Genomic DNA, 13,035 nt, shown 5'->3' with positions numbered 1-13,035 from the left:
ATGCTGTGGGTCACTGGCCAGTGGTTGAAAGTGGGCGGCAACGCTGCAAACTCCCAAACTGCAAGGCCCAGACTGTGTTCAGATGTTCAAAGTGCAATGTTCACCTGTGCCTGCTTTCGAGAATTCCACAAGTTACATTGTTTTCTTCTTGCGAACACAGGGATACCAGCCCTTGGAACTGTGCAGCGGTTCAGGAAGGGGCTCAGATGGTAGGTTAGACTGTGAAACAATCTAAATTGTCATCTGTACCTGAGTCTTAGACAAGGACTTGAAGAGGAAGGGAAACTTGCAACCAGGACACAGTACCTTAAAGTCAACCTTTATTTGCTGTATTTGCGGTAAATGTGACCAGCACTGTCAAACTGACAAGATGGATCGGTGTCTTAAGACCAATTCCAAGGCTGTTCTGTAAATAGTTTTCTAATAAACAATAAATGTAGCAACTTCTGATCAACCCATATCCATGTTAGACTTAAAATACCAACTTCCGGTTTAAGTCCCACCCACTTCTGGTTTAAGTCAAAGTACTGATACGGATAAATTAGTTGGTTGAACAGAGACTGATAATGGTGTACTCGCTCATCCCTGTTGAGGAACAAGCAAGAGCAGCTGAACATGGTTGGACTGCTAGAACATGATGGTATGATTTTCAAGTAACACTAGATCTTCCATGTTTTACAGCAACCTGATGAAGCTTCTGCTGGTGTTCCTGGACCAATCACAAATTCCGACTGGAAGTCAATCAAACCAAGGCCTGAACATAGCACAGCGTCTGTAATAGGTTGGAAATGCTATGCATTTAGTTTTTATTTTAACAGATACCCCCCTATTTTTTGTAAAACAACTGAACTATTCTAGCAGTTTTCACATGACAATTATACTCCACGTCAGTAGATGGTGCTGTTGGTACAGCGGTGGATCCTGAAGGGAGACCGTAAGCACAGACTCCGCGCATGCGCAGCTCTTAATAAATGAGTTCAGCCTGAGCAAGACGCTAAACTTAGTCTCCTCCCTTCTTCAATCCACAGAGACTATATATATGTATCTATTGGTTACGCAGCGCTCCCTAACCCTTGCTGCCGGTCCAGATTTCCCTTAGGTCTGGCGCCGGTAACACGTCCAGCAGAAATATGTGGTTTGGGTCCATTTACATCTCATTGGTATGATTTAAAATGCTTAATTTTGAAGGAGCATTCTCGTCATTTTTAAATTGAACATGAAGGATCATGTTGCATTTCACAAAAATAAACTATGCTGGCAAAAAACTTGCGCAAATACAGTTTTTGGAGCTATTTACTGTTTTCTTTATGGTCAAATGTTTAACCTTTGTTTATGAGTCACGTGGGGCCGCTGAAGAAGATGGCAGCACACTACGAGAGCTCCGTACAACCAACAGCTAATTATGTCAATTTGGAAACATACACTTCGCCTCTGGTCATAAAATTAGTCTCCTCTACTAAAGTAAAGTACTATTGTCAGTAACCGACCGACAATTTGCCGTTTCACGGTGAAATATCAAGCAGTAATAGAGCAAACTTTTTTTCAATGGTGCGGAAACATGAGGCAAGCTAGCTGCGAGAAGCAGCTCACCGCTTGAGAGTTTCCCCCGAATACGACACGTGAGCTGAACAAACTCATATCGGACGATCCTAAATTTTACACTGGAAGGAATGACGATAAGAATATGTTAAGATGTAAACGCTCGGATGGAGAAAGGCATGGTGAAGTGTGACAAGAGATTGGAAACACCGTGGAGACACGTGTGGAGGACCTCGAAAACAGAAACAGAAGTAATGTCAGAATGTTGGGACTGAAAGACGGCAAGGAGGAGACCGGCAGAGTGATGCAGAATCTGGATGAGGATTCTCTCTCAAGGACTTGGTCTGAATGGCAGTGAATTTTTTATTGAACGTGCCCATCATTCTCTCGCCCCAATGCCGAACCCGAATGAGCCGCCTAGGACCATAATGATGTGCTTTCTCCAGAGACAAGGTGCTACAGGAAGCCAAGGAGAAACGTGAAATCGAATAGGAGGGCTGTAAGCTGTCTTTCTACGAGGATCTGACGAGAGACCTAGTGGAGAAAAGAAAGGCTTTTATGCCGGTAAAGAGACGTCTGCACAAGCTGGATATGAGGCACAGGCTGGCGTAACCCGCAACACTCATCTATACATGGAAAGGACAAAAGAAAACATTCCGACAGCAAGGAGGCAGAGAAGTTTATGCAAGATGTTAAATAGAGGACAATTGGACTTTATATTGAAAATGTAACAAAGTGCGTGTGGATCGATGGAAGTAATTTAACTTTTTGTGATGGGTTTGTTTAGGGCCAAAATGGTTGTGTTGACACCAGTAAACCGTCAACGCGCCTCACGGACCAAGTCAGTGTAGTTTTGTTGGGATGGTAGGGGGTTGCTTAGCAACGTCATGTTCTGTGTTGCTTTGCTCGAGTTATTGTTCGGTATGTTTACATTTGATTTTTCCACTTTTTTTTTAATACTAAGACAGTATATTTGAGTAGACCTGATAACGTTCTGGGTAACTTATAGAACAATTGTTTGGGTAAAATTACTGCCATTATGGGCAAGTTACAGTTGCAATCATAGGGTACTTACAGGTTTGAAAATGATGGCTAACAGGTACATGAATATAATATCATGGAACATAAATGGATGTGGGAACCAAATTAAAAGGAAGGTTTTGGCATATTTTATTCAGATAAGGTAAAAAAAAGGCTGTTTGAAGCTCAATACGATGTTACTGCAAAATAAGTCACTTAGCAACTCATTATCAGAGGATCTTAAATCTTTTTTTGAAATTAACACTGGCTGCATAGACAAAATATCCTCTGTTTGGGAAGCATCTAAAGCATACATTAGAGGTAAAATCATCACTCACTCTTCAAAAGTGAAGAAGGAGAAAGTTTTGCCGGACATTTCCAACATGCCGTCTTCAGCTGTAGTGATCTCTGTTGCAGGTGCTATAGTCATTCTTTAGCGATTGTGTACTGCATATCTAAGAAATGTTAGAAAAAGAAGAAGTCTTCGACTCCTGGGACTGCTGGTGGATCGGTTTATGGTGAGTAGGAAAGACTGCAAACACGTTTTGTTGTATCTAACCGAGATACACAACATTCTAAACTAGCTGGTAACGTTAAACTGTTAGTGATTCTGTTGATTTCGGGTCAATGACTAATGCTGTGGACACCACTGTGCCCTTTTCAAGCATATCCTTGACCCACACGTGATCACCTGGATGAAGGAACGGCATGTCATGTGCTCTGTGTCTGCGATCATAGTTCTGTCTCCGTTTTTGTCTGTATCTTTGCTCTGTCATTTTCAAGTTTGTCATATCTGCATATGCAGGGATGAGCTGGGATGGTATGACAGGAGTAGGCGTCCTTATTTTCCTCCCCATGAGAAGCTCTGTGAGACTGTATCCATTTGCCAGGGGAGCAGCACGGTATGCCATGAGCGCAAGGTATGGATCACTAGATTTCTTGAGGAGACCTTTAATTGTCCTCACAGCCCACTCAGCCTCCCAGTTTCTCTGAGGCAAATCAGGGCTGGATGTCACATGACCAAAGCTCCAATCCTGTGCAAACTTCCTGAATGGCTCAGATGCAAACTGTGGTCCATTGTCCGAGCGCACCACTTCTGGTATTCCATGACGTGCAAAGATGGACTTAAAGTGTTCAATCACTGCTTCTGATGTAGTGGATGTTAGTTTGGCCACTTCAAAGTATCTGGAAAAATAGTCCACAATGACAAAATAATGTTTGTTTTCTGTCTGAAACAGATCTGCCCCCACAGTGGACCATGGTCTGAATTTCTTCCAGCCTCTTCTCTGTAGCTGGCAGACTAGCTATAACAGCGTCCACATACCGGTTGATCTAATCCTCATGCAGCCCCTCAGTCGTGTTGCTGACAGGAGCTCTGGAAAGCACATCAGCAGTTGAGAAGCTCATTAGTTGCATGCAAAGTCGCTGTATGCGTGGCAGGAGCACATCTAAACTCTTAGGGCCCAGCAGAGGAACCAAAGGCTTGTGATCCGACTCAATGTGGAAACTTTTCCCGTTGAGGAACTCTGCAAACCTCTCGCAGGCCCAAGTTGAGGCCAATGCCTCCTTCTCAATCTGGGCGTATCTCTGTTCAGTGCAGCTGAGCGCTTCAAAGCGCCCGCCACCGGTTTCCATTCTGTACCTGCTCGTCGCTGGAGAAGCACAGCGCCCATACCATATGAAGATGAATCAGCGTTTGGATCATACAGTGCCGGTGCTGGAGGTGTCGTCAGTTCCTCTTTGATGCTATCAAAGGCATGTTGCTGTTGTGAACCCCAGATCCACATGTTTGACTTTTTCAGTAAATCTCTGAGAAGATGTTTTTTTTCTGACAGGTGAGGTAGGAATTTCCCAAGGTGATATGTCATCCCCAGAAAACATCTCACCTTACTAACATTTCTGGGCTCTGTCATGGCTTTCACTGCACTAATCTTATCCAGGTCTGCACTGACCCCCGATGCCTCTATGACCTGCCCCAGGAACTTTATCCTGCTTTTAGAGAACTCACACTTGTCGTTTAGTGTCACTCCTGCTTCCTGTAGACATGACAGCGTCGTCCGCAGCCTCTCGTTGTGCTCCTTCTGTGTGGCTCCTGTTTTACTGTCTCTATAGAGTCTAAGCTGAGACTTGACACAGGAACATGACAGACCACATTGCAGGTTGACTTCCGCCAGCTGAGTCTTTATTGTTCCCCTTGCATCATTAACATGTCAAAGGTTCCTACCCACACATACACCTGATACTACAGAAAATACTTCCAATTGAGAACAATGATGTGAACTTATTTCCTTTCCAGACTGGTCTTCCAACATCGTACTCAAAACTAAACCACAACATGCCCAACCTGCGTTTGTGGTTCAACGTAGAGGCAGAGCTGAAGCAGGACTTTCACCTCCTCAAGGGAACAGGACCATGGCTGGGGTAATCAGCTGGAAGTCCTGATATATGGTTACTGGCTCATGGACTGTGCTATCAGGTTGTATCCAAGGTCTTCAATGTGCCAAAATCTACTGCCACCCACAGACAGGAGAGCTGGATGCAGTTGGGCAAGGATTTGTCCGGCTATCAGGGAGCCCTGCATTCAATATTTTATTCCATAAACATGCAGACAATGTGACTCCAGTGGAGTTATTGGTTCCCCGGGGTCACTCCATGACACTTGCATCATGAATAACAGCAGCGTTTACAGACAGTACCCTCACACAGGTTACATCCTTTTGGATGATGGTGGCTGTCCCTGTTTGGACACACCAATTTGTCTCATCACAAGGTACAAAAAGCCAGTTAATGGACAAATTCAGTGGCGCTTCAATTATCATTCAAGGGGGCGCAGCATAATCGAAAGGGCTTTTGGAATGATGAAAACTAGATGGAGGTCTACCCTTTTTAGTGCCTTGTAGGTTACTGGTCATTGCGTCCTGTGCCTGATACACAATGTGTGTATGGATAATGGAGATATGCTGGAGCCAGATGACGTAATTACACAGGATATTCTTAACCCCCAACCTCCACGTTATCCCCTAGCACAGGGGTCGGCAACCCGCAGCTCCGGAGCCGCATGTGGCTCTTCAGCCCCTGTGCAGTGGCTCCCTATACAGTGTTGCGTTCAATGAATGCGTTCATATTTTTCGTGAATGAGGAACTGAAGGAATCAGTTTTCATATGAACGTAATTTTTTAAATCATCATCATATCAGGCCATCATGTGAAATAACAGAGGCGAGAGAAAGTGTGTGTGTGTGCGTGTGTATTTTCCCAGACAGCGCTCACACACAGGCCCCAGGGCTCGCTCACAGCGACACATGCAGTGAGATCAGAGCTCGTTCACGTGAAGCAGCCGGTCAGTGACCCTGTTGAAGAACAGTGGAAACAGAAACACAGAGTTTCTCTTGTCACAGCTGCTCAGTGATCAGAGCAGAAGCTGCAGTTGGTTTGTACCGAGCTGGAGTTTCTGTGTCCTCCTCCACTCTGCTCTCACTTGAACTAATAAACACTCGTCACTAGTTATCAGGACCTGATCAGCACATGAAGTCACTTAGTGTTTGTTTGATTCGCTCCAGAGTTTATGAGGCTGCATTTAAACATCATGAAAATGAATCGTCCACATGTTCAGTACAACACGAGATGTGCCGCTCACAGCCAGGACTCAGTGTTAAAATGAGGAGCGACACGCAGACATGATCCGACACCATGGATTCATAACCAAACACATGACCGTACGTCACCTAAATCCTCCCAGTCAAAAATGAACTATGAATGTGAACTACTTCATTTTCATCTGCAGGAACTGAACTTTGAACTAGTTCATTTTAAGTGTGAACTGGCACAACACTGAGTATTACTATATACAAAACTTTATAAGGAGTGTTACCAAATATGTTTTGCGGCTTCAGACAAATTTTATTTGGTGGAAGAGGGGGAAAAATGACTCTTTTGATAGTAAAGGTTGCTGACCCCTGCCCTAGCATATAATGAGAGCTCTGGGAATGCTACAAGGGACAGACTGGCTGCCCTGGTCTCAGGCCCACAAGCCCCATAAGGATGATGTCTATGATCCAGAAATGGAAAAGTGTATATAGTTGGTTATTAACACACCTGCCATTATATCCTTGTTTGACTATACAGGTGCTTTTTTTATAGCTTCTCAGGGATGTATATCCGTTTCAGGGATTTTGCTGTTTAGTTTATGATATTATATATAACATATAATAATAAACAAATATTAATATAATATATTTACAAAATATTGCTTTTTATTATAAATACTTGCACTGGCATCACACATTAATTGGGTATAAAAGTAAAAAAAATATATAAAAGTCAGCATTTCAAAGGGTACATTTCCACAATGAACAACATAAAAATAAAAGTTATACTAACAGTACTGAGTAGTGCAAACACAATATAAATGAGTAAACCATCACACTAAAAGGAACTAGTGTGATAGTTCATCAGCATGGCAGCCAAATCCAATACAGCTGTTTACCCCTGAAACTCAAAATGTTTTGTGGACTCAAACACTTTATCCATCCCTCCATCGGCATTAAATAATGAAAAATGTTTACCTGTTCCAAACATTCGTTCATTAATGATACAGCATTTTTTTTTTACCTTGAACAACAATGAAAATATCACCTAACCATGACAATATACAGCTTAAAAATTGTACACCTATGGTTACAAAATGCCTGAAATACTGATACAAATAATGATTATAAACTTTATTTATATGGCACTTTTCGTTTACAAAGTGCTTTGACAGCAAAGCAAGAAAAGTAAATATAAGATAAATAACAAATCAGAAGGATGCAATGTGACAAGGAGGCCAGACAACCATGTTTAGGTGGTCAGAAAAAAGGTAGTGTTCAAATTTATTGAATAAATATAGAGCTTTGTCACATGAAAACTTAAAAGTTCGTACACACTAATAAAAAGTAAAATCTTATCGATTCTAAAATGGACAGGGAGCCAATGGAGAGGAGCAAGGATTGGGGTAATACGATGTTGTGAACATTTGTTCTCTCGTCTTATTAAATAATTAAAGCTATTTAGCTCTTGTTGCTACACAAAAAGACAAGACCTGTCTTCAAACAGTGCATTATTAATTAGGCAACAAATGATTCCCTTGGCAGGCGGTATGCTCTAGCATCAAAATCTCGAGAAAAACAGAAAGCTCCTCTTTGGCATTAGCAGCATCTTACAATTCATGTGCAATAAATGAGTTTTTTTTCACAAACGGAGATAGCTAGCTAGCTTTCACGTGTGCAGCTTTCTTCTCTTGAGCCATCTCCGCTATTTATAATCAGGAGTCACAGAAATCATGACTGTAAAGCTCTAAGATGAATTCCTCTGTATTGGTGAAATGCAGTCAATCATTTGACATGCTTCCCGCCACTGGCCTGGATCTGTTGGTCAGGCCGCTGTCTGCATCTCATGCAGCATGGCACAGGCAGGTGATTCAAGATGAAGCACTCTGTGAAGGTAGACCTGTAGTTACACAATACAAAAAGAGAACTGAGTGCAGAAAAAACAAAACCATGTTTCTCAATACTCACTTGTGTTTTTTTTTATTTACCCTGAGGTTTTTGATGCAATATTGCAATGTGGATATTGTTTGAGATAAGTTAAACTATTATATTTATTCATGTTGTGACATTTGTTAGGGCAAGTACAGTACAGTACCTCTGTGCTTCCTCAGCTACCACTCCCTCGTCTTTCACCTGCATAAGAACACAAACAATATGAGGACTGGCTTGGTCTGAGGGATGTGTCTGACATATGCACACACAAACAAACACTCACCTTATAGTTGTGTGGGCTGAGGTATTTGAATGAGCTGAAGAACTGGTGTGCGATGCAAATGAAGAAACACCATGGTGAACATAGCTATGGGGCTGCAGAATCCTAAAAACACCACTCAGGCATTCAGAAATACTAACATGATGACTTCTCTCATTATGTAGCTGCATGTCACCTCATCACATAATAATTCAACAGTTCAGTTGAAGAATGATGTTGTGAAACTGGATCATATGACAGATTTGTGTGTTACATTTGATACAAAATTGATGGAGGAAAAATACCATTTGTTTTCAGTAACAAGCTTAAACAATATAGCTTCTATGTAATAGTTTAACAAAGTGGTTTATGGTTATGTGCCAGAAAGGCTGGGAAACAATGGTTGCATCTAGTAAATGCTTGTCATACACAATGATGTTAAAGTGAAGTAACTGGTGTCTGTAGCTGTCAGTATTTTTATATCTGAACTGAAGTGGGGGACAGGTAGAAAACATTATACTCAGACATTTACCTGAAGCAAAAGTACAATTAAATAGACAGACATGTACTCAAGTAAAAGTAAAATTACCTTGTTAAAGTTTATACTTTGGTTAAAGTACTTGCTTTTAAAATAAACCTAAAGTAATAAAAGTAAATGTATTTGCTGAGTTTAGCCTTTTACCTAATGCAATGGTCCACTACATCATTATGGCGCAAGTGTCAGCCTCTTCTGAATCCATCTCAGCTGCTCCTGCAGGAGGCGGGTCTAATGTTTCCTTCTCGCTCTGATTGGATCAGTGAACCAATTCCCCTCTCGTTAATGGTTACTTTTAAAAGGATTTTTAAAAAACAATGTGAACATGTAATGCAATGTATTTTAAAATGTATTGGAGAAGAAAGTACAGATATTTGCTGATATGTTACAAAGTAAAAGTGAGAGGTACCTAAAAGTAACAGTAACAAAGTAAATGTACTTCATTGCATCCCACTACTGATTATACTCAAGTGTACTGAAGTTACTTCCCACCAGTGATTGTGTGCTCGAGAGAGGAGTGAGGGTAGTCTGTAATACCTTATTTCACCACAGGGAGGCAGTAGAGAATTACTAATGTGTCCAGAATAGCAGGTGCAGCTACAAAAACTAGAGTACGTTCTGCAGCATTGCAGTCTGACCTCTCTCTCTCTCTCTCTCCTTTCTTCCTCTTTATCAGTCTTGCTTCTTCTGTATCTATTTTACTATTCAGCCTGCACATCTCTACCTTTCATATACTTCTGCTTTACTTTCTCTCTCATTTATTTTTTCTATCTAACATCTCACATGATCTCACATACAGTTGGCCACATGTACTTTATGTTAATATAATCTACTCAGCAGCAGCAGCAGCCTGCAACAATGAGTGTGCGTGCTTGTACAGACATCTTTCTGAGGACCTCACACTTTCTGTAGAACTTTCTGTAGATTTAGCTACAACCTACAGAGTGAGGCCATTTTGGGAAAGTGAAGACATTTTGGCCGGTACTCACCCTCTGACCCACTTTTGGTCAGAGCTATTCAAGGGTTAAGAGTTGGTTTTAGGGTCAGGGTCAAAATTGGGTTGAGGGAAGGGTTAGGCATTTATTTTTGGTCAGGATAAGGAGCTAGGAAAAGCATTATGCCAATGCAAATTCACACCCACTCACTCCGACCCTCTACATACTAATGTTTATACAGCACGTCCAGCTGTGTCTACAACCAGACATCTTTTTTTTTTTTACAGTGAGCAGCCGCAGCACTGAAGACCTTCATATGTTACAGTAGAAGAAGCATCTGTTAGGAAGCAGCTGGAGTCATCTGATCCTCTCACTGAGATACAAACTGAAAGCGGTAACACTTTACTCACATTTAAGAATCACAGCGAGGCGGTTTATTACTACATGTACAGTGGTTTAAAATGCTGTCCATACTGGCCATAGCGGATGTTACAAGCTTTCGTGTGCACAACTACAACCATAAATCTGAATGTAGTTTTTAACATCAAAGAAATAATGAGAGATACAAATATAATTACCCTTGAAAATATGAGATACAGTAAATGTATATTATGATGTGGTACAGAATGGAACAACGTAATATGTGGGATAGACAAAGTGACCCAAAGTTACAAACAAATCTACTTTGAAATGAAGACAAATGTGCAGTAGAAAGGTCGAACAGGGTTTTAAATCCATATTATTAGTGTGAACAACAGACAACCACAACACACAACCGGTCCACGGCAATGTACATGTGTAAAGGCATATATGCATGTGTATAGATAAAGAGATCTTTCTTTTAAAAGGTTCAGTGTGTATAATTTAGTGACATCTAGTGGTGAAGGTGCATGTTGCAGTTAAACACCCCTCACCTCACCTTCCCCTTCCAAACATGAAAGAGAACATGTGGTATCCTTCAGTTATTGGAATATTGGTGTCCATTTAAACATGTTTCTTTGAGATAAATGAACATGCAGAACACAATTAAAGTAATTTATGCATAATGGTCAGGGGCAAAAAATAAAACACACACACATATTCCATATTTGGGTTACAGTTTACACATGACAGAACTGGATTGTGCTATGCTCACACACAATTCAATTACTGCTAAATAGAGCACACAAAGTTGAAGCTACCAAATCATTTTCTGTTCCAACAGAAGAATCTTCCTGCTGCACAGTTAAAGGGCCAGTTAGAAAGACTTCTACTGCCCCACAGCACAAAATGTCAATATTGTACAGTGTCTGCACTGGGCTGAATTATTGATCCACATTTCCTCTGGTAGCCCGAGGCTTGGAGTTCAAACCTCACATTTTACAGAAAGTTTGTTTGATAGAAGCGCTTACACTTTTGAGTGATTTCTGCCATAGATCTTTACTGCAAGGTTATTCTCCATCATTGGAACTTGGAACTTTTCAATTATGAGTCGACACTCAAGCAGGTAGACTCCTGCTGTTGGTTTAAAACTATACCCAAAGGTTCACTCATTCATAGTCTTGACATTGTATTAAATTGTGTAATGAAATTGTCTTGCAGATGCGTACACAACTTGTCACGCAAACGTTGGGATTTATAAAAACAATTTTGACAGGAGAATGTGTGCACTTCCACCCTTACTCTGACCCATGCGTACAAACATTTTTGAGATGGGAAAATGACAATGCTGATGTGAAGTGGTTAAAAATTAAACCAGAATATTGATCCACTTCATCATTCAAAAATCTAAAACAGCTTTATTTGTGCTTGCACGACATAAGCACCCTTTAATCTTAAAAGATATAAAAAACTTCAAGCAGATTATGCACATATACTATACAGTACCAGTCAAAAGTTGGGACACACCTTCTCATTCAATGGTTTTTCTTAATTTTTTTCTACATTGAGAATGAATATTGAACACATCAAAACTATGAAGGAACACATATTCCATATGTGGTAAACAAAAAAGTGTTAAACAAACCAGAATATGTTTTATATTTTAGATTTTTCAAAGTAGCCACCTTTTGCTTTGATGACAGCTTTGCACACTCTTGGCATTCTTTCAATCAGCTTCATGAGGTAGTCACCTGGAATGGTTTTCAATTAACAGGTTTGCCTTGTCAAGAGTTAGTTTGTGGAATTTCTTGCCTTCTTAATGTGTTTGAGACCATCAGTTGTGTTGTGCAGAGGCAGGGTTGGTGCACAGTTCTATACAGTGAATAGGCCTATTCGACTACAGTTCTAATCCATATTATGGCAAGAACCACTCAACAAAGTAAAGAGAAATGACAATCCATCATTACTTTAAGACAGGAAGGTCAGTCAATCCGGAAAATTTCAAGAACTTTGAATGTATCCTCAAGTTCAGTCGCGAAAACCATCAAACGCTATGATGAAACTGGCTCTCATGAAGACCGCCCCAGGACAGGAAGACCAAGAGTTACCTCTGCTGCCAAGGATAAGTTCATTAGAGTTACCAGCCTCAGAAACCGCAAATTAACAGCACCTCAGATTAGAGCCCACATAAATGCTTCGCAGAGTTCAAGTAGCAGACACATCTCAACATCAACTGTTCAGAGGAGACTGCACGAATCAGGCCTTCATGGTCAAATTGCTGCAAAGAAGCCACTACTGAGGAAGAACAACAAGAAGAAGAGACTTGCTTGGGCCAAGAAACACAAGGAATGGACATAAACCAGTGGAAATCTGTACTTTGGTCTGATGAGTCCAAATTTGAGATTCTTTGGTTCCAACCGCCATGTCTTTGTAAGACGCAGAAAAGGTGAACTTAACCAGCATGGCTACCACAGCATTCTGCAGCGACATGCCATCCCTGCTGGTTTGCGCTTAGTGGGACCAGCATCTGTATTTCAACAGGACAATGACCCCAAACACACCTCCAGGCTATGTAAGGGATATTTGACCAAGAAGGAGAGTGATGAAGTGCTGCGTCAGATGACCTGGCCTCCAAAATCAGGTTGGGGTCTCCCTATGAACCCATAGGGCAATCCAGCCTTAAGTTCTATCTCACAAAGCAGCTTTCCTTCTGGCTATATGCTCTGCCAAGAGGGTGAGTGAGTTGCATGCTCTGTCTGTAAGTGACGATTGTTTAAGAAGGAAGGCAGGTGACTCAGGTGTGTCTCTCTGGCCAAACCCCTCGTTTTTGCCTAAAGACATAAACCCTCAGACGGTAAATCAGGTGGTT

General features: G+C 41.3%; 1 long non-coding RNA gene across 1 annotated transcript; it reads left to right on the top strand.

Annotated features, from left to right (window-relative positions):
• The first annotated feature begins 691 nt into the window (after positions 1-691).
• On the top strand, positions 692-12,342 carry LOC117769665. Its single transcript, XR_004615265.1, has 3 exons — positions 692-703; positions 10,518-10,521; positions 12,173-12,342. It is a non-coding gene; the product is annotated as an uncharacterized LOC117769665 (long non-coding RNA).
• Positions 12,343-13,035: the final 693 nt, after the last annotated feature.

This window comes from Hippoglossus hippoglossus, chromosome 10 (assembly GCF_009819705.1).
Source record: "Hippoglossus hippoglossus isolate fHipHip1 chromosome 10, fHipHip1.pri, whole genome shotgun sequence".
Lineage (NCBI taxonomy): Eukaryota > Metazoa > Chordata > Actinopteri > Pleuronectiformes > Pleuronectidae > Hippoglossus > Hippoglossus hippoglossus.
The sequence above is the reverse complement of the archived record's forward strand: the minus strand, read 5'-3'. Positions and strand labels throughout refer to the sequence as shown.